Genomic DNA, 22,421 nt, shown 5'->3' on the forward strand with positions numbered 1-22,421 from the left:
GCTTTTTTTTCAATCAATTCCTATTGATTTGGGAGACACAGGGTCCTTAATTGTATGTGTGCTTCATCTTCCCATTGGAAATTTCTACTTCATCTGATAAATAGATTGTAGTTTAAATTACAATGCAATATCCTTTGTGCACTGTAAGAAGACGATTTAAGTCTTTCAAATTCTTGAGAGGACTGTCTATAGAATGAGCAAACCCTTCTCTTACCAGTATTAGCTATCTTGTCTGGCAGTGTAGACTCTGAAATCAGGCTGCTTAGGGTTTGAATCCCAGCTCAGGCACTTACTATCTTTGGAATTTTGGGTGAGAGACTTCACGTCTTGATATTTCAGTTTCTTCATCGTTGCAGTGGGTATACCAGTAGTACTATCTACTTCATTGGGCTGTTGTAAAGACTGAATAAGTATAATTCACGTATAACATTTAATTTTGAGCCTATATTCTTTTGCTTTTTTCCTCTCCTCTGAAACCAAAGTGCAAGTTGCCATTACTTAATGGCTGAGCCAGCAAGTCTCATCTCATTTATTTCCAGTGTTTTCTTAAAAAAATTTTTTGTTGAAATATGTTTTTATATGCTTGCTTTTGCTCTTCAACATTTCTAATCATACTATTGATACAAAATTGTGCACTGTTTTATTCACATATCACTTATTTTTCTTTTTATTTTGATATACTTGCAAATGATTGTAGATTGATTCTATATTTGCTCTCTATACATTTCTCATAAATATGTATATTCATATATATACATATAGATGTATATAATGTTTGTTTGCAATTGATTCACAAAAATGAGAACACTGAGATCAAAGGCATGAATTATTTTTAGGATTATGATAGAACTTTTAGTAATTTGGTAGATGTTTATACTGTGATTTTCTTTAATTCCTTCTTTTAAAAATCAGATCTTATTTTGGTATCTCATGTGAAAACAGCATTTAAAATTTTTCTCTTGCCAAATACGTATTTCTAAACTATTTTATCTGCAAATACTTCATTCTTTTTCTCTAAAAGTTAAATTTTTATTATAACCCAAATGGCATTATAATATCTAAATTTTCAAAAAATTTAAAATTTGAGATAATTATAAATTCATATGTAATTGCACAAAAAATTCTATATATCTTTGACTCAGTTTTCCCCAATAGTCACATCTTGTGTAATCACGGTACAATATCACAACCAGGAAATTTACATTAAAAAAAAGTGTTTCACCTCTGGAAATTTTGACACCAGTTTTTTACCATCATTAAATTCAAAGGTTGTGTTCAGATTTCTGTTTTGTCTTATACTTTTACAGTTGCTTTATTATAATCTGGAGCATTCGCACATTCTCAAGCATGAAGCAAACAAACAAACCTCTCTCTAATATTTGCTGCCTTATGGCCTAGCGTGAATATGTATATTACAAACTCTCTCTACACCAGGTGTGAGAATGGAAAAGGACAGAGGGATAAAGAGAACCCCATCTAGTCACAATTATTCTCCGGGATTTGAAGGTAACACAACTGAGGTGCTTTAAACATAAGTACTTGTGCAAGATCCCATGAAAGGCCAGTGCCACAGCTGGAACTCTGATCCAAGGCTTTTTCATGTTTTCTTTGACAGCATGAGAGATCCATGGGAGCTCTGGGGAAATTTTCTTGTAAAAATTTTGGACAGTTTATAACCTGCAGGACTGGTGGGACTCAAATATTGCTGATGCAGCTCCATGTGTTCTGGTACCCCAACCTCGAGAGTAGTTGGGCTATAGACAAAAGGATGTGGGACTTGGCTTTAAGGACTCAGGTTCTACTCTGATCCCATTATTTACTAGTGGTGAACTTTGGGCAGGTCTTTTAATCTTTTTCAAATTCTATATTTCATGGCAGGAATATAAAAGCCTATTTTATAGTTTTATTGGCTGATGACACAAGATAATATTTGTAAAACTGCCTGGCACACCACAGAAATGCTACTTCAACAAGGATGCTTGACAAAGAGCAAAAAACAAAGGCTAGAGAAAATGTTATTTGATGTTAGCAATGAGGCTGAAAATTTTAGGACTTTTTTTTTTTTTTTTTTTTTAAACTCCCCGGGGTAGTTTAATTTTTCTCAAGGCAAGAGCAAGCACTGACACAGGGCCCCTCTTTTGTAGAGGCGTCATGATGAGAGACTGACATTCATCCCCTTCTTTCTTTGGTCCCATGTCCTTTATAGATTGGTGCTCATGCATGCTTAGGAAACCAAGGCTGATCATCTGCTCCTAACAGGCAGCTTGTGATTTTAGCTAGACCCAGTTGAACATCAATAGCCCCTTTGTGGACCATTTTGTTCTGTTTTTCTTAGGAGCAAAATACCAGCCTGGTCAAGATCTAGAAACTTGCTGTTCCATTGTAATAGGATATGCATTTCAATGAGAGCTCTGCAAGTTGAAGGATATTCCTGCTAGCATCAGATTCAGCAGGCCACTGGGAAAATCTCTCAAGTCTTCTGGAATCACTGAGCCTGAAGGCCACAGGGGCTGGCAGCTTTGCTGCCTATGAACAGTGCACTTCTAATGTAGATAATGCTGTTTCTGCTTTACCACTGGCAGTAAAACGTTGCCAATAAATCCTATTATTTGTTCCCTTCCTTTCTAACATGCTCTTTCTACACTTAAGATATTATATGTTATTTCCAAACTTTGGGTATAAAGTGAAAATTTCTTTCATGACACCTGCCATGATGTTGTGTTTCTATTTCCTCATAAAGGAAGGGTTACTTTATCATGGAATTCAGAACTTAACAACATCGATTGTTTCATTGTGTAATTCAGTTCCTCAGTGCATCTTCTTTTCTTTTTAGTCGCCAAGTTTGGGATTTATAAAATGGGTAAAAGAGCACAGTTTTGGATTAGGCCTTGGGAACTACATTGAGGGTTTGGGAAAGGTTTTAGGATGTTTTATGTAAGATGTTAAAATCTTTTGGCAGTGTTAGAAGGAGTCGCTAAAGGTTTTTCTAATTTAACTATTTCAATAAGTGCTAAAGATTTTTCTCTGGAAAGAGCATGAAAACTCTTTAAACAAAAGCCCATTTTGCATTTTAATGCAAATTAGTATAATTTGGAGAGTCTGCCTATAGTTCTAAATATAACACTGCATTAAGATTCGTGGCATATTTTATATTATCCATTCACTTACACTAATCTCACTTCTGAAAAGCCCTATGGGGTGAATAGATTGCCTGTAGAAAATAGGCTTATAAACTTTCAAATATTTAAAGAAAAGAGAGACTATAAAGATATAAGAGATAGAGGATATAGAATTCTCAAGAAAACAATCCTCAAGCTCTAGACAAGCTTCCATATCAATAGCATTAGAAGAATAAAACCCCTAAGTAATTACTGCCCCCTGCGGTTCACCACGGTTATGCCATCGGGAAGTAGTGGCCACTGCAGCCATCCTGGCCACGTAAAAGGAGCACACTGAAGGCCATTTCTGGATTTGCTGGTAATTGCCTCATTTATGACACAGTGTTTCATAGTATATCACTCTCTTGCTTCATGCATATATGTACCTGATTTATGATTGTCTGCTCCTAAAAGAGTGAGTCGAATGTAGTAGCTATTTGGCATTTCTCTGCTTATGCTTTTGATTGGCCTGAGAGGACATACAGTGCTGCTTCCTTTCCCCCTTTTGTTTTCTTCCAGTACTTGAGGTGGAGACCAAAGAAAGGGGAGGAAGAAGAAGAGGAGGAGGTGGCAGATGGAGCAGGCAGAGGAGTCGGTGGGGGGGCGGTGGGGGGAATGGAAGAGGGGAGTGGGAGGGCGAGTCTTTCTTCCAGGCCACAGTCACATTAATATCTTTATTCTAGGAATTCTGTATGTGAATGACTATACAGATAGTCAGCTAACTCAAATACCTTTAAACACTAAGTCCAGAAAAAAATCTGAAGGGAACTCTCTCCTCAGCTCAGATGGAAGGTGCTCCACTGCTGAATTAATGAGCAAACAACAGCACACATCTTAAGAGCCTGGCAAGATCTTGGCTAGAATACTAAACCTCTGATAGAAACAGGCATTTTCAGACCACCTTAGGAACATAGAGTCGGTTAAGAAAATGAAGATTGATTTAGAAGGGAAAAAGCTCTGCTGTTTTGGGTGTTGAAAAAATAGATACATGGAAGGGGAGAGACAGGAGATGGGGCTACAGGAACACCTGCCAGCCACCTAACAGAAGCCAGTGCAAGGGAGTGACTAGAAAGTTGAACCTCCAGGTGGAGATTCCCAGGGCACTAGGATGTCTCATTCCTGCTGCCAAGTGCTAGAGGAAGGCAGACCAGCAAAATTAAAGTGGCAACAAAAACTACGGCTGGTTCCGGAAGGCTGCACAGCATACCAGTGAACTCCAGAAAAAATGCATTTCTGGGAACCAGGGTTCCCTGAATGGGAGCAAACAGCATACTCAGTGCTCAGCTTATGGAGGCCTTGGGTTATGTAAGCAGTTGTTCAAAAATCTGGACTGTACATTTCTGTGGCATAAAACTCCAAGTAAGTTTGAAACTGGGCATGAGAATGGGTCCAGTTGCTGCTGAAACTCATCCTTTGTCCACTGGTGCCAAATAGAAACATGGATACAGAGTTTTGGGCAAAGGAGAAAAAAATAGCTTTATTGCTCTGCCAGGCAAAGGTGGCCACAACAGGCTAATACCCTAAAGACCATGCCCTCCTTTGGGAGAGAATATAAAATAATTTTATAGTTTGGGAGTAGAAAATAGTGCCACAGAGGAGTTCCCATTGTAGCTCAGTGGAGACGAATTGGACTAGTATCCATGAGAATGCAGGTTTGATCCCAGGCCTCGCTCAGTGGTTCAGGGGTCCAGTGTTGGCATTGATGGTGGAAAGATGTTACCAGAATCTGGGTTCTTTTTCATGCAGCCAAAGAGAGAACTTTGTGAATACACAGGCAGCAAGCAAGCAAAGTCTTTATTACAGGAAAGCAAATAGCTCTCAGGACAGCTGGGAGTTGGGGAAAAGAGCCCCCTCTCTCTATTGTCTTATAGGGGTTTTTAATCCCTTAAATATGAGGGGGGTTACCAACATGGGGTCCAGAAAGATGTGGATTTCTCCCATTGGCCTTGCATAATTACCTATATCAGTCCTTGTCCAATAGGGATCTTAAGGGTAGAAATGTCCAGTAAGAATCATGCCCTTTCCTTCCTATAAACTGAGTCACAGGAGCTTAGGGATTAATGTCCATCTGGGTGTAGGTACACTCCCTATAGTAAATAAGGCCTGTGGGGATGGTACTCCCTGGAGCCCTTAAGCTGCAAATGGTAATTACTAGACATATCCAAGGATGCTTTGAAGCCCATGCTCCTACACTGACTACCTGAGCTATTATTCTGCCTCACCATGAACTGTAGTTTGGTGACAGACGTGGCTCAGATCCCAAGTTACTGCGGCTGTGGCATACATAGGATGGCAACTGTGGCTCTGATTCTGCCCTTAGCCTGGGAACTTCCATATGCTGTGGGTGCAGCCCTTGAAAGAAAGAAAGGAAGAAAAGAAAGAAAGTAAGAAAAAGAGAAAGAAAGAATAAGAGAAAGAAAGAAAAAGAAACAGAAAGAAAGAAAGAAGGAAGAAAGGACGGACGGAAGGAAGGAAGGAAAGAAAGAAAGAAAGAAAGAAAGAAAGAAAGAAAGAAAGAAAGAAAGAAAGAAAGAAAAAATAGGGCCACAGATAAGGATCAGGGTAGATGGAAGCTTTCATTCTTCATCAAAGTTGGTGTTAAGTGGCCTCAGGAATGGTTCTTGTAGTCGTCCTCTCTGGTTTTCTTTTGTTGGGGGGGGGGGTTCTGCAAAAGAGAGACACCATGACCCTGCCCCAAGCCTGCTCTATTGTTTCTTGACTGTTCCTCCCTTGTTTCTGCATCTTCTTCCTTCCTTGATTAGCAACTGTCTGAACCTGCCCTTTGGAACTCAGAGAAGGTCATGGAGGCTGAAGCTTATTCCCTATAAACAAGAAATGGGGGACACAAGAAGGCTTGTATCCAGAAACCCCACAGGATCCTGCACGGTTTCACAATTACAAACCATACATTAATTAGCTTGTGTGCTCTTAGCCATTAGAACTTTTTTTTTTTAATCTCACGGCCACACCAGCAGCATGTGGAAGTTCCCTGTTGAGGGATTGAATATGAGCCACACTGGCAACCTGGATCCTTTTAACCCCTGCACTAAGCCATGGGTTGAGCCTGTGCCTCTGTAGCAACCTGAGCCACTGCAGTTGGATTCTTAACCCACTGAACCATGGCAGGAACTGCTAGAACATTTTAGTATAATTCAGCCTTCATAAAGAATCTTATCTTGGGGTTTTCCATACTACACAACATCCAACATTAATATATCTCCACATCCAAAGTGAAATATAAATTTTGCTATAAATGAAGTGATAAGATTTTTATAATTGACTTTCAAAATTATTTCATATTGAATAACTCATTTATGATCGACTGATTTTTTTTTTGAGATCATTATGCATTCAGAATTCTCACTGAGTAAGAAAATATATGCTACAGATTGTTTTCAAGTTTGAGTGAAATTGTGCAAATATTAAATTTAATGATTGGTAAATCTGAGGAGTATAAGATTTTTTATAGGCATTTGATTAAACATTTATTAATTTCAATTTTCAATCTTCCCTTTGTATTTTAGAGACAATAACTCTTTTTCAGGTCTCTAGCATTTCCATGGGTCCCTGGATAGCTCCCAGGCTCTTGTCACTGTGCCTATGGTGCAGGTTGGATAAGGCAACTGTACCCAGCTGAGCCCATTACAAGGAAGACAGTTGCTCAGCCAGTTTATTCAGAGAGTTGAGTGCAATTTGGAAGGAAAGTTCTTAAAAGATGTGAACAAGGAATCTTATCAGTTTTACAATGGTATGTTGATTCTATAATTTACTTAATTGTATCCCAACAGAAGAAAAAGTAGGAGTTGAACATCTTCTGATTACTGGATAGATAGTTTTCTGTCCTAAGAGGTGCTCAGAAATTCTGGGCACTGACTTGTCAAGGCAAGAATTTTGCATATTTATTTGCATTCAACCCTATTCCACAAAGACTTGAGGTTGCATATCACAAATATACATGGAATACTCTGTGGGAAGTGTTATTCTTGAAGGGAAGGTCTTTGTTTGGAAACGTTCTTTGAAAAGCCACTTGGGAAGGAATTGGGGGCCCCAGGGAGGCCTGAGTGTTCACTTATGCCCCCGGGGTCTCAGAGATGGTGAAGGGGGAAGGGGCAGGTGATTGTGTGCTCCTTTACCTAACAAAAGGGTGAGAAATTGGAGATACCTTGTAACATCCAAGTAGGAGGGAACAGGTTCCGAGGAGCTGGATCTGGCAAGGATGACATAGCATAGCGGAGAGTTGGAGAGTAGATGGGTTTAAAGGGTTTTTTGATGGGCTCTTTTTGGTGAGCATGAAGAGAAAGACAAAGGGAAATTGAAATTTAAGTTACACAAGTAACAAGGGTAATAATTCAGAACAGACATTGCTGAGAAGGAATACGTAGAATGCTGAGGAATTTACCTAAAATTAAGTTGTGAATAGCCCTGATATAAGTTTTATAAGATTTCCAAATGATTAATTTATGTTCTTTACTAAGATGAGTAATGTGAGTTGCCTAGCTTAGTGTTAGGCATAGTGTGGGACCCAGGAAGTTAGTTCCCTTTTCTCCCCTCCTTTGAGGCATCTGTCCACCTCATTCTAAAGGACAGAATACTCTGCTGCTCTCCTAGATTCAATTCCAAGCTTTCTTCTTTCCTTTTAAATTTCATTCTCTTTCACCATACTCTCTTCTGTCCAATTTTCCTGTGAATGGTTTAATTAATGTTATCAATGATTTTAGGCCATTTTCAGTTTTCCATTCTTATTACTCTTCATATCCAGTGAGTTGATAAATACTATTAATACTACTTGGAAAATGTATCTCACATATTAGTTTCTCATTGCTGTTATAACAGACCACTGCAAACTTTGTGGCTTAAAACAGCATGGATTTATTATCTTATACTTCTAGAGGCAAAAGTCCAAAATGGGTCTCTTTGGGCTAAATCAAGATGTCTGCAAGATTACCTTTTTTCTGGAGGCTCCGAAGAAGAGTCTGCTTTTTTGCCTTCTAGAGGTTGCACAAATTGCTTGGCTCATGGCCCCTTACTCCATCTTCAAAGGTAACAGGGCAGCATTTTCCCTCTGTCTCTGATTCCCCTGTTTCCCTAATATAAGGAATCTTGTCATCAGAGTGGGCCCACCCTGATGATTCAGAGTAATCTACCCACCTCAGGTTCTGTTATCAAGTCCCCAGAGTCCTGTTGCCATGTAAGGTAAAACATACACAAGTTCTGTGCATTAGGGCATAGATATCTCTGGAAGGCTCTTATTTAGCCTACTACACATACCTTGACCATTTTCCTCTATCTTGTTACTGTCGGATTTGCCTTACCTCATACTTGGAGTATTATCTCTCTCTGCAGAACCTCACCCCTCTAATTCAGTATACCCACTCTTTCCCACTGTTACCCTCCCGCTAGGATTTGGCCACACCTTTTCTCTTTCTCAAAAGCCATTCATTGTCTCCTCACTGCATACAAAAGAAATCCCCCAATTCTCAGATGTTGAATCTGGCCTTCCCTGTTATATTTCCCATTTTCTATTCCTTACAGGGTTCAAGCATGTGTTCCATATACCAGTTCTGTTCACTATTCTTTCAACATATCCTGAACTTCCTCAGTATTTCCTTCTGCTTTTACTGTTCTTTCCAGGTTCAATTTTCTTTTTTTTTTTTTTTTTTTTTTTTTTTTACTTTTGCTTTTTAGGGCTATACCCATGGCTTATGGAGGTTCCCAGGCAAGGGTTTGAATCGGAGCCACAGCTGGTGGCCTACACCACAGCCACAGCAATGCCAGATCTGAGCTGCGTCTGCAACCTATATCACAGCTCATGGCAACACCAGATCCTTAACCCACTGAGCAAGGCTAGGGGTCGAACCCACAATCTCATGGTTCCTAGTTGGATTCTTTTCTGCTGCACCACAATGGTAGCTCCATTTTTCTTTTTTCAATTTTCTATTTCCCTACCTTGTCAGCTAAAGTTCAAATAATCCGTCAGTCACTAAGGGCTCAAATCAAATTACCCCTCTTGCATGACACCTAGATGCTCTGTCTTCCCATATTTTTACCATCTTCTTTCCTCCCAAAGACTTCTTTATGCGTTTTTATAATGACATGGCTGGCTGGCTGTCTCCCCAGATTGTGAAGCTCTCATGGGCAGGCATTGTGACTTAGTGATTTTTTTGAGACCCCATAGCACTTAACAGAAAGTGGTTGCTCATTGGAAAATATGGACAGAGCATCTGTTTCATTGAATGTTGGAGAGTTTTCTTTAAGGAATACCCAGCGATGCCCTTAAAAATCATTTTTAGGGGAGTATTATGATTCAGATACAAATGTTTTACATATTTGATTTGGTAGTTTACTGGCTGGAGGAAATTTTCTCCATTTTTCTGGACTATACCCTCTTGGGGATGTTTAGCATTATGGGAAAGGTCCCTCAGGTCTTTCCCAATCCATTTGCCCCCAGTAGCGTTTCACATCTACTTTGTCAATTGTAGCCTCAGATATGGTGCCAAGGGGCCTTGTTCTCCAACAGATACTTCTGTTCAACTCAGTCTGCAGTGAATGATTCCTCTCAGTTCCTTATCCAGTATTTAATTCCCCATTTCTGAGCTGTATTGAAGGTGAGGAAGGCCTATCTGATCTCCCAAGGGGCTCAGTGCCAGCAGAGTAATTAGCTAGGCTTCCTGCCAGTTCAGAGCTTTGATCTGGAAACCCATAACCTTCAGTTTCATTATGGTGGTGGAAGAAGGTGCCGGGCTAAAGAAGAATGCTCACGGCTCTTCTTTCAAAACTATACAAACTTTACCCAAGACAGGCTGAGAATTGGACTACACGAAGCATTGCTGGAAAAAAGAAGAGATTTATTGGTTCATTTTACTAATCAAACTTTGACAGTGTGTCCGTGGCTTCACAGAAATTTTTAACTAAGGCAGCCTGTATTCAGAGATGATAAGGCAGATACAGTTATTGAACTGGGAACAGCATTTCTCTGGGTCCAAGAAGGCTCCATGTGAACAGATGTGCTTCTGTTAGGATGGTTGCAACTGTAATGAAAGTGGCATCAGGAAAAGCCCACTGCATTTTTTACATCCTAAAAAAAATAAATAAGGGAAGAGAAGAAATGTGGTATGACACATAAAAGGCACATTTGACCAGAAGACCTATTCTGGTTTTGTGGCTTCTAGCTTAAATACAGAAGATTTTTGTTGGAGTGAGGTTTGAAAGGCTGACAAAAAATAAAGCAGCCTCAGAAAGCGGTCTGTCTGTGTGAAGTACTTTGCTGGCACCAGCACAGAATGTGGCAGCTGCATTTGGTATCCAACTGGGAGCTATAGATTTTTACTAATACTCTTGGAGAAAGCTATTGGCAAATACCCTGTAAGAGGTATGCTCAGAAGATTGGCTTGGCTGCCAGAGAAGCATGTGGAACCCTAAAGGATGTCACCGCACTTCCTTAATGCTGTTCGTTCATGGTGGTTTGACTACAGCTTTTAAACTTGAGAGTAAATCGTAATGGAATTGCAAAGTGGTCTCATTATGCTAGATGGATTGAAACGACTTATAATGTATGAGGGGGGGATGTTGGGGGATGGTGTTAGTGGTGGTTGGCAGCAGGCTTGGCCCATGTTCAGTCAATGAAGACAGCGGTCTCTGTGGGTGACTGAAAGGAATTCTGGGACAGACACCCAGTCTTGAAAATACCCTGCTGGCCTGTCATGATGCTTTTATCTCAGCCTTTAAATACCCACTGGCTAAGGCTTAGAGGTCTTTAACAACCAATAAAATGCCAAGGCTGCTGGAACGAGTAACATTCAGCTGGATTAGCACTTGGGAGAATTTGCTTCAAACCTGTTTCTCCTATGTTCCTGGTCTGTCCCTGCCATGACCGCCATGACAGATTCCCCATTCATCCATGATCTCTCTCATTTTCTCACCACACACATCTAATTAGGAAGGGAGTCTTGTCACCTCCACCTCTGGGTTGATGTCTCTCCATCCAGTGTATTGCCTTGATCATCTCTTGCTTGTATCAGTGCAGTGGATTTGGGTCTTTTTCCAGGGTTATTGGCTGATCATTCTTCACACTAACCTCCACTTGCCTTTCTAAAACATGTTTGATCTTAGCACTATCCCCCTTAAAACCTCTCCATAACTCTTTCATAATCACAGGATTGTCGAAATCTGTTATCTTGATAGCAAAGACCTTTCACTGGTCCATCTCCCATCCCCTTTTCTCTACTCCTTGGCTTCCCACCACGTGGAAAACACTCAGCACCTTTGAAAACTTTATTTTATTGTACATGTTTTTGCCTCTCTACCTAGAATGAACTTTTCCTTCATCTTTGCTGATACAATTTCTTCTTATCTCTGCAAATCCAGAATGTATATTAGTGCTATTTCTGCAACTCCTCCAGACCAGACTTAGCTGGTCCCTTTTATGCTCAAAATGATTTGTACACAACTCCACTAGAGCACTTTCTATACTGTTAGTAACTTTTTACAAGATATAAATAATTCAGTATTCATCTGTAGATATTCAGTACCTGACAATGTGTAAAACAAGTCTAAAAAGTTGACCGACAGTACATGGACCTTTCGTGGGAATTTGTAGATAAATTCAGTTGCCCATATGAAGAGCTATGTTGGTGTAGTTCTATGGAAAACTACAAAGAAAGAGAAACAAATCTTCATTCATACCACTTTTTCTCTTTTTTAAAAATACAGTTCCCTACATTTTCTCACAGGAAAGACATATGCATTGTGTTACCTCAATCTGTAATGTCAAAACAAATATTAATGTAGTGCCTACTTTATCACAGTCACTTTGGGGAATGCATGTGTCAGGAAATAAGACGGGCAAGATTCCTGCTTTCATGGAACTTGTAATCTAGATTGAACAAGATAGACATTAAATTCACAAATGTGAATTAAAATCATTCCAGATAGTGATACTTGCTATACAGAGAATTAAAACAGGGCAACATTGGAGCAATTGACTGGAAGGCTCCTTTGGATCAATGTTATCACATGTCTCAGAGAAGCTGTCATTTAAGAAAAAAGTGAATGACAAGAAGGAAAGAAGATCCTAACCCTGATGTGAAGACATGATGTGGGTGAGAATGGGTGGAATGGGAGCATGGCAAGCAGACAGCAGTAGCTCATGCAAAAACCCTAAAGAGAGAGCAAAATGGTAGAAAGAAAAGAAGCCCCCAGGGGCTAAAGAAAGACACAGAGGGGAAGAGGTAGTGGATGAGTTTTGAGAGATGGGCAAGGGCACATGGTGCAGAGCAGACTGAGATGGTTTTCTGGTCACCACAGGAAGCCTTTGGAGTACTTTCAAGAAGAGAAGCTTAGTAGTCTGAGGCTAGAGATCCAGGTCTTTTGGAACTAATATCCTGCATGGCTCTCAAAGGATTCCTGATGGGATCTGGAGAGCAAATGTGCACCTTCCTGCCCTCCAGCTCACCTCTGTCTCTGTCTTGATTTCTCTTTTGGTCCTCATTTGTCTTTCTTACTGCTGTTGAGGACTCTGATACATAGTTCAAAGCACCAAGTACGCAATGTCTCTTTTCCCTTGTTATATCTAAAATTTTATATCTGTGCTCTATGTGTCTCTATTTATCATCTAAATAGATTATTTATGCTCTAGGAAAATACAGTCAATTTTTCCTGTGGTTTTGCACACTCCTGGTATACCATGCACATATCCTTATTTGAGAAGTTTTAGGATGCACAACAGATTGACTTAGTTTGAGTGAGATGGGTTAGGTTCATCATGGAGTGGGCATACTTGACTGGGGGTGTCCACTGAGGACCAGATAGGGAATCCAGGTAGAGAGAGGTTTTGCCTGTGAGCAGAGTAAAGGAAGCAACACAGGAAATGGGGCAGTGAGAAGTTTCCAATGGCAAACTTTACTTATTCCCTTCACTTATTTTTTAATATATCCAGAGAGCATATATGTGTGCTCCCATCAGAAGGTAAGTTCCACAAGCAGGGACCTTGCCTGATCTCCTCACTGCTGTATCATCAGTACCTAGAGTTCTGTTACTTACGGAGTGAACAAATGAATGATTGAATGAGCATGGGAACTCGCAAGGCTTGCAGTCATTGCATTGGTCTGAGACTCTTCCAAAAGAAGGCTGTGAAAAATATGCCGTAAGTGAGGAGGTCACCTAGAAATGATCTTGGAATTTTATTGACATTTGGAGAGGGGCTTTGAGAAAGAGATAGGAAAGAGAAAAAAGAGGCAAAAATCCATGGAATTAAAGCTGCATTGGGGGAAAAAAAAAGAAGGAAAAGAAAATTAGAAAAAGAGAAACAATAGGTATAGTTTAAAAATAAGTAGAAAATTGAACAGGGATTATAACATATTTAATCAGACTATAAAAGTCTTTTATAATTACTAAGATGACAAACCCCTTGAAAGGAAGTTTATGAAGCACTGCTCCAGTCAGGTTCAGATCCTTTTGGGATCATTTGAGTGATAACTGTGTGGGTGTTACTCCCTGTAGATTATCATTTTCTTTCTGCCTTCATTTCCTTTAGCAGAAATGAGAGGCTGCGTCGCTCACAGGGTGTTCTTGTGTGATGTGTGGGTTTCCCTTGCTGAGAAGTCTCAGGAGGCACAGCCTGACCCCAGGTGGGAAGGCTCTGTTATCATCTGGAATGAGAGGCCAGCCAATGCCTAGGCAGGGGGCACCAGGGAACTCTTTTTAGCTGGTTGTATGGATGTGTCCTCATGTCCAAAAGGGGTAGGACCTATTGCTTTGCATCCTTCAAATCTCAGTGAAAATGCTCCCTTCCTACTCTCCCTCCCCCAAGACTTCCTTCCCTATTGTTCCCACTGAGCTTAGTACATTATCTACAGTATATTAATTGTATTTAATTATAATACAGATAGTTCAATTACCAAGTATGCATTATGTACCACACAGTTTATACATATATTCACTTATCCTATCATTCATTCATGAGTTGATACATGAACATCTTTTAAACCTAAGTCACTGTGCTAGGTAAATCCTTGGGACATCAAGACAGTAAAACAGCTGCTTTTAGGAAATTTAGCATTTAGTGGGTTTAGTGGTGGTGGTGGGGTTTCAAATACCATTTACTGAGTGGCTATTGTGTTTTAGTTGCTGTGCATTGTCTCTAATTTCATAACCATCCTGTAAGATAAGACCAGGGAAGCAGACACTCAGAGAGTAAACTCATTTGACTGCTTTGAGGCCACATGGTTAGGAAATGAAACAGCTGAGATTACAATTTAAATCTCATTGGTTCACGACTAATTTTTTTTTCCTTAATTACATTCCTGTTATTCTCTGCTTGTTAGTATCTTTGCAAATGGCAGCTGTAGCTCTTTGCCCCCGTCATTTCCTTTAGCAGAAATGCTAAAGGAAGCATTTTATTGTTTTACTGTAAGATCTATGGGTTAGGGAGCTTATCTCTTTAGCACTGGTTTCTGCCAGAGGGGTTAGGATTTTGTAGGTGTTCCATGAAGATTTGTTGAAAAGATGCTTGCACACGTGAATGAAGTAGAAGGTTCTCCACACTGAGCTTCAGATCCCATTCTTCAAAGTGATCTGGCCTCAGTCAGCCCAGCTCTCTTTCCTAGCTCCAGGCATCTATTACCTGTATCAGTCAGGGTCCAGCCAGTAATTGAAGTAGGAAGTATCTTAACACAGGAATTAGAGGCTTGCATCTCCATGAGAAAGTCTGGGAGCTTAGGCTTGGAGGGAATGGCTGGTGCTCAAGAAATCTGAAAGTGTAGGAAGCTGTGGCAACCTTGCAGTGATTTTTTGATAGGACACTGAGACGTCAAGTTACCGAGGCCACAGTAGCTTCTGGAGAGAAGAGGCTTCTCTTTGCTTTCCAAATGATAAGTGGGAAGCTTTCCTTGGAAGCATCTAACCCAAAATCTTAGAGGTGGATAATGCTGGGAAATGTAGTTCCTAGGAGAGAGAGCAGAAGGAGGTGAGGAGGTTTCTGCGTTAACGGTCTGACTCTTGTTAAATTCATTTTCATTTTCTCTTTGCTCCATGATAGTTTCTCACTGTAAGCCTCAGCACCTGACCTCACTCAGGCGACACTTCCATAAGTCAGCTTGTGTCTCATTGCCAACACTGGCTCTACCCCAACTTTCACCGGTAGCCAAAGGAGATCTAGTTCTTACTAGAACAAGGATATTCTTCTTCTTCTTCTTTTTCCCATTTCCAACAGAGACTAAATTATGAGGTCTAAATCTGGGTAGGGCTTTCAAATAGAGCCCTGACCAGTGCTGAATCAACTTGAAGAATGATGAAGGGCTGGCTTCTCTCTCTCGGCAGCTGCGAGCTTGGTCAGCCCTTTGCAAAGTAAGAGGAAATTTAATGAACCCAAATAAGACATGATCCTTTGTGGCTATAAAAGTTACACTTTGAAAAAGCTCAGCTGGTCAAGAGCCACTTGAAAATGATGTTACTGCTGGGGAACTCTGTCAAAAGTCCTCTCCTCTGGGTGAGTTTCCTTCTCTTTGAGGGAAAACAAAGAGAGGTTTTACAAGCTAGAGAAGGGTCATTTTGCTATTTGAAAGAGCACATTCAAAAATTGAGGCCCAGTGTGATTGGGAGACATCCATAGTCAGTACTTGTTTATTTGTCCAGCTTTACACCATGTAAGTGATGCAGAATCCTTTCCGCCTCTAATAATAACACCCCCGTGGCCCTGAGTTAATGGAAAGCTGGAATGGCCAAATAAGAGCTGGTGCTCAGATTAACCACTGTGGGTCAGACAAGTCCACAGCTGTGGTTGAGGAGGGAGGCGATGGGGTGGAGGGGAGGAAGAGCAGAGGGAGCTCTTCCTAAAATATTTTTGCCTAGTCAACAGATTTAATGCACGGTATTTTACCACCAAATTCATCAAATGGAGGATTTTCGAAAGGATCAGAGGCAATGACCACCTAATTCAGATTCTATGGTATCTAATTGTACAAGCAGCACATTTGGAAATCTTTTGTGCTTAAGGAGTCTTCATCTGTAGAGCACTTGGTTTGCTTATACAGTAGGCAACAGGGCTTAAATGGCATAATTATTATGTGTTTCTAGTTTGCCTCAAATTTTGATTCAATCAGAATCCCTGAATCTGACAGCCTATAATCAAACAAAGGGAGTGCTCTGGAAGCAAGGGATTAACAGAGGGGAATTAAACTGTCGTTTTGAAACAGCTTAGACCAATATGAAAGCCCATTTAGGAGTCTCTCCATAAATATCCCTTTTGTTTTGTCTAATTGCCGGTTTGAATGTATCAGACTCATCAATGGGATTAGGGTTAATAGATGTTTGGTCACGCAGAACATGCAGAGGAGGAATCTGATACACACACACAAAAATTGCACTTAATGAGCTTAGCAAATGTTTGCCATATTTTTAATGAACCCTGGGGCTGTCATTTAGAAATGCTTAGCAACTGCTTTTCCATCCTTGAAAATAGAGCAACTGAAGGACATTAACACTATGTACACCCGTAAATAAGAGGAGCTATTTAAAGACACCAGCCAGGAGGAGGGAATGGTGACACTTTTCTGTCCAAGAGCCAGTGTTACTTAACACTCTGGGTGTGGGTTCAGTGTCTGACAACATATTTGGGAGGTTCAAGTTTCCCCAAAGGGCACTGTGGAGCGTGAGGTTTTTGCAAAGAGTCATATAACCATTTTCCTTTTTTAAGTGAAACCTGTTTAGGATCGAATCTCCCAGTCCCCTCCCCCAGCCCCTGCTTCTGTTTTTCACACCTTCCTGCTGCCCTTTCCAAATATCTGTGGAGAGGCTTTGGAAATTGGAGAATATGTGTTGCTGCCGCTTCCCCAAGTCCAAGGCCGCCATGGCCACGAGGCAGGCCACTCCTCAGCTCAGCTGAGCAGGGTCAGATCGGCAGGCTCTTGGGATTGATTACTCAGAAGATTGAATGATCCATCTTGGGAGCCCTTGGGATTTGGCTCCGAAAGCAGTGCAGTCGGCAGTAATGGGGACTTATTGAAGTAGGCCATGTGGCTTGTGCTGTCAGAGCACAGACTGGGCCTAAAAGAATCAGGTTTTCCTTGGGGAAGGTTTGATTTGATAGACAGAGCACAGCATGCAAGTCCAATGGATTATAGTTAGAGCAAATGAAGGATGACTTGGACCCCTTTGTTTTCATAGAGCCAATTGATTTCAAGGACTTCCTGCTCTCGGCCATCTCCTCCAGCCCTGCCCTTAAGGAGGCAAAAATAGACACCACCTCATTTATGTATGTATGTATGTATTTATTTATTTTATTTTTTGTCTTTTGCCTTTTCTAGGGCTGCTCCCATGGCATATGGAAGTTCCCAGGCTAGGGATCTAATCGGAGCTGTAGCTGCCAGCCCACGCCAGAGCCACAGCAACGTGGGATCAGAGCTGCGTCTGCAACCTACACCATAGCTCATGGCAATGCTGGATCCTTAACCCACTGAGTGAGGCCAGGGATCGAACCCACAACCTATGGTTCCTAGTCAGATTTGTTAACACTGCACCATGACAGGAACTCTGACACCATCTCATTTAAAAACAGAACAACAATAACAACAAAAAACCCTAAATACAACTGCTTTTCAGCTTTGCTTGAAAATGAACAACCTCCTCTGTAGCAGCTGACTTTGGTGTTGAACAGTGGGATCGTAATTCTTAATAGAGAACCCAGAAAAGGCCCTTTCTCTTACTGTACAGGAGCTCTGTAAGAGTTCAGAATTGTGAAGTTTGCTTTGGAGAAAGTAAAATAACGAACATCAATGTGATGAGGGAAAAGGGCCTGTATATTTTGTTCCTGTGGTTCTTGTGGTGGTAGTGGTGAGGGTGGTGGTGGCTGTGCATGTGTCTGTGTGTTTATGTATTTTGCCAGTCATTTGTCATCAAGTGCTCCTTGCCCTCAAGCAGCTATTAGAATGCCTGGTTTGATAAATGAAGCTAGAGATACTACCAAAGGCTTTATGGCTCCGTGGTTTAAAAACATTGTCAGTAATAAGCAATTTTTCTTTTAGAAGTGTCTAAATTCTTGGCATCCAAGCTAGTGGATCTGATGAGTTCCAAAAAAATCATTTATTCAGTGAGTCCCTTAGGTCATAGGTCCAAAACCCAAACACCTACAGAATCTAGATTGGTAATATAATCAAATGAATCTGGGTAGATGAATTGCTAAGGAGTGGCAGGAACTGCAGAAAACTGAAAACCACACATGTCCCATCTGAAGAGAGAAGGGGCTATTTGGCTGAATGTTCTCTTATTTTATTTTAATTTATTTTATTTTTTTTGGTGGCATATGTAAGTTCCCTGGCCAAGGAGTTGCCACAGCTGCAGCAATGCTGGTTCCTTAACCCACTGTGATGGTCTGGGGATCAGACCTGTGCCACTGCAAAGATAATGGCGGATTCTTAACCCACTGTGCCGCAGTGGGAACTCCTGAATGTTCTCATCTTTAAACTCATGATCCAGCCCTGGCTCATGCCTGTTCACTGCCTTCTGGGTTTCTGGACCTTTAGTTTGATTTTTACCTTGATAGCAGTGAGTCACTGATTTATCTTTTGGCTTTAAGATATCAGGTTGCACTTTCTCCCAAGTCCTCTGAACACCATCCTAGACTGAAGTCTCTCAGGTGGATGAGAGAGTAAGTGAATACATGAATGATCTATGTTTGTTTAGTGCTAGTAGTTGTGAGTCTTTTCCTTCTTCCCTCCTCCCTTCCTTCATGGATATATAAAGATAAGCAAGGAAAGACCCTTGGCCTTGAAGACACTACATAATCTAGAGGGAGTGGAGCAAAAATGTATGCATGAACAATTGTCACACGAAGTGCTATAGCTGTGACACACTCAGAGCCCATGGAGAGAGTAAAGAAGAGGTCCCTTGAGTCTCATCAGGCAGTCAGAGAAAGCCTCACAGACCATTGTGTGTGTTAAATTGTGTGTAGGTGTGTTCCAGATGGCAGTGTTGAGACAAATACTCCATGCAGAAGGGCATCTTGTACAAAGACACAAGGGTGTGAGAAGATGGCTTACTTGGCAAGTAACAAAAGCAAACACAGCTGCAGATTGGAGGAGCTGTGAGTAAGAGGCTAGAGAGGTGGACATGAATCAGAGCCTAAAGCTTGGATTTTATCTTACAGATATGGGAGGACCACTGAAGGATTTTCAGTTCTCATGTTGTATTCAAGAATTATCTAGCTCTCCAGGAGAAATCCAGCTTCAAATGATTCTTTAGATTTGCAAAGTTCATATTAAAAGAAGCTTTTCTCAGAATGTTTGTGTGTGCACATTTCTCAATATTAAATTTTAAGAGGTACATTAGGATAAAAAAAAACCCAAACTGCTAAAAATAGTTTAGTAAATGTCCCAGGATCTAGTTTTCAAGAGAATGATCTGGGGTTCCTTTATTGAACAGTTAGGCACCTACGAATTTCTTCCAGTTCACTTGGAGAAGATGTGCTTAAGCTGTTTTTTATACCCCTTCATTCCCTTCACAAAGAGAGGCTTAAGCATCTGGCTAGGCAAAGCCCTCTGGCCATCTTTCTGGATGTTTCACTTTTCAGGAACAGTGTTTGACTACTACCTGGATACCAGTTCATCTAGGACAATGCTTTTACTTCTGTGTTTCCAAACCCCTTTTTTGGAAATGCTCAATTGTCCTGCCAGTGCAAATAGATCCGATAAGCTTTTATAAACACCTGCTAAGGACATGGCAGTGTGCTCTGGAAGGTGGCATTACAGAGGCTGTCTAACATCACCTTCTTTTCTTAAAGAGTTAATAATCTTTTAGAGTATTGAGAAGGCTACTTTTATTTTTTAAAAAAATTTTATTGTGGTATAGTTGACTTACAATGTTGTATTAGCTTTATTATTATTATTATTATTATTAGTCTTTTTATGGCCACACTTGGCCTATGGAAGTTCCTAGGCTAGGGGTCAAATCATAGCTGCAGCTGCCAGCCTACACCACAGCCACAGCCACACCAGATCCTTTAACACACTGAGCAAGGCCAGGGTTTGAACCCACATCCTCATGGATACTAGTTGGATTCTTAAGTCCTGATGAGGCTATTTTAAAAAAAGATAAGGGAAATTTTGGGAGAAAAAAACCCAAATTTTTCCACAAATGAAAATGCCTCGATCATTTATGACTTTAGTTTTAAAATAACTGAAAAGCTCAGACACAAAAATCCAAAGAATATTTTCTCATTACAAAAAAAAAAAAAAAAAACCACCAAAAAAACCCCCCAAAACGCTAAAAGATACAAATGCAAAATTTACATCAAAAATCCTCTTTGGGGAGTTCCTGTCATGGTGCAGTGGTTAACGAATATGACTAGGAACCATGAGGTTGCGGGTTTGATCCCTGCCCTTGCTCGGTGGATTAAGGATCTGGCATTGCCGTGAGCTGTGGTGTGGGTCGCAGACTCGGCTCTGATCCCACGTTGCTGTGGCTCTGGTGTAGGCCGGCGGCTGCAGCTCTAGCCTGGGAACCTCCATATGCTGTGGGAGTGGCTCAAGAAAAGGCAAAAAGACAAAAAGAAAAAAAAATCCTCTTTGGGAATGGAGCGAGGAAAGGTTGAGTAGAATTGTTGAGTTAGTCTGTTTTGGCTTAGGTTAGTCTCTTCAAGTTCTAGAATTAGCCATATTTATAAATTTCATAAATTAAAAGTATCACTATGTAGCTTTGAGTGCCTCAGAGATTTAATAAACAACTTTAAAACAAGGCCAGAATTATAGGGGGGAAAAAAGCTAGTTTACCACCTTGCCTGTCTTCTGGAGGACTTAGGTGTATTATAAATGTGATATAATCAGGAAAATCAAACATTTTAAAACCTGGCATTCTTTTTTTTTTTTTTTTTTTCTTTTTATGTAGGTGTGGCATATGGAAGTTCCTAGGCTAGGGATCAAATCAGAGCTGCAGCTGCTGGCCTACACCACAGCCATAGCAATGCCAGAGCTAAGTCTGTGACCTACAACACAGCTCACAGCAATGCCAGATCCTTAACCCACGGAGCAAGGCCAGAGATTGAACCCGCATCCTCATGGATACCAGTTAGGTTCATGACCACTGAGCTACAGTGGGAACTCCAAAACCTGGCATTCTTACTAATTTTATCTATTCCAGAGTTTGACATTTTTTTAAATTAAAAAATTAAAAATTGTGGTAAGATTTTAAATTGTGGTAAGATAGTCATAATGTAAAATTTACTATTTTAACCCCTCTTTTAGGTGTACATGACTGATTTGCTTTGAAGTGAGGGAAACAGCTTATTCCAGACTGTCCTTTGGAGGAGGTAATTTTGAAATAAATGTTTGTATTTAGGTTAAAAAATGGAAAAAGTCCTTTTCTGAATGAAGTCAGGAGAGGACAGAATTGGAAATTTACAGTAAAAAATAAAGCATTAGCTTTGGACTCCTCACTAGGAGGGTCAGAGCAAAAGCCCAGAGGGTAGAAGGCCTTGGTTCCAGAATGCAGGCCCATTGTGGATGGAGACTGCTGTGCCGAGACAGCAGTGGGAGCAAAGGTTTACAGCTGACTGGTTTGGTTTGCCTTTAGCTGATCTATGGCTGCTGATCTGTTTGGGTCTTTTCATGGGTTGGAGGGGGGGCAATATTTGGGTTATTTATTCTGACAGGAGGCTAGATGCTATTTCCATCTGCCTTGGAGTATTTGGGGAGATAAATGTCTGCCACATCCTGATAAATGGCCTCTATGGTTCATTGCCAGAGAAACTGAGTTATGGCTCCTATATTTCATTTCACAGAAAACTTTAGCCATCTGAAGTATGCACTGAAGCCCTCCATTTGACCAGGAAAGCAAAGTGTTTTTCTGTTTAAAGGACAAGGTTTGCACAGTAGCACCTGAGGGTGACTGGAGGGTAGAGGATAAATAGAAAAGCTTAGTCAGTCAGGCTAGTAAATCAAGTGCGTTCATTTCAAAATACAAAAAAAAAAAAAAAAAAAAAAAAAGGATCTGGGGAGTCAAATTTAACACTTCTATGTCCTGAATTTAAAATCATCTTTACCTCAGAACTCATATCCTCAATCAGTATAATTGTTCTAGAGCATGTGATCTTTAAGAATAACAAAATGTTATTCAGAGTATCACAAGATAATTCTTTTTTCTCTTTTTTTTCTTTCTTTCTTTTTTTTTGCTCTTTTAGGGCTGTACCCACAGCATATGGAAGTTCCCAGGCTAGGGGTCTAATCTGAGCTACAGCTGCTGGCCCACACCACAGCCACAGCAACGCTAGATCTGAGC

The 22,421-nt window shown here is 40.6% G+C and overlaps 1 long non-coding RNA gene across 3 annotated transcripts in view; it reads left to right on the top strand.

Annotated features, from left to right (window-relative positions):
* Positions 1-22,421, top strand: part of LOC102167422 — a 278,903-nt gene that overhangs the window by 181,971 nt on the left and 74,511 nt on the right. For 2 of the 3 annotated variants that reach the window (XR_002336493.1, XR_002336495.1), the window contains exon 3: positions 21,389-21,453. The exons of the other annotated variant lie outside the window; for it this stretch is intronic. This is a non-coding gene — a long non-coding RNA (uncharacterized LOC102167422). The remainder of the gene's footprint in view (positions 1-21,388; positions 21,454-22,421) is intronic. 3 annotated transcript variants of the gene reach the window in all.

Source organism: Sus scrofa, chromosome 1 (genome assembly GCF_000003025.6).
Source record: "Sus scrofa isolate TJ Tabasco breed Duroc chromosome 1, Sscrofa11.1, whole genome shotgun sequence".
Taxonomy (NCBI): domain Eukaryota; kingdom Metazoa; phylum Chordata; class Mammalia; order Artiodactyla; family Suidae; genus Sus; species Sus scrofa.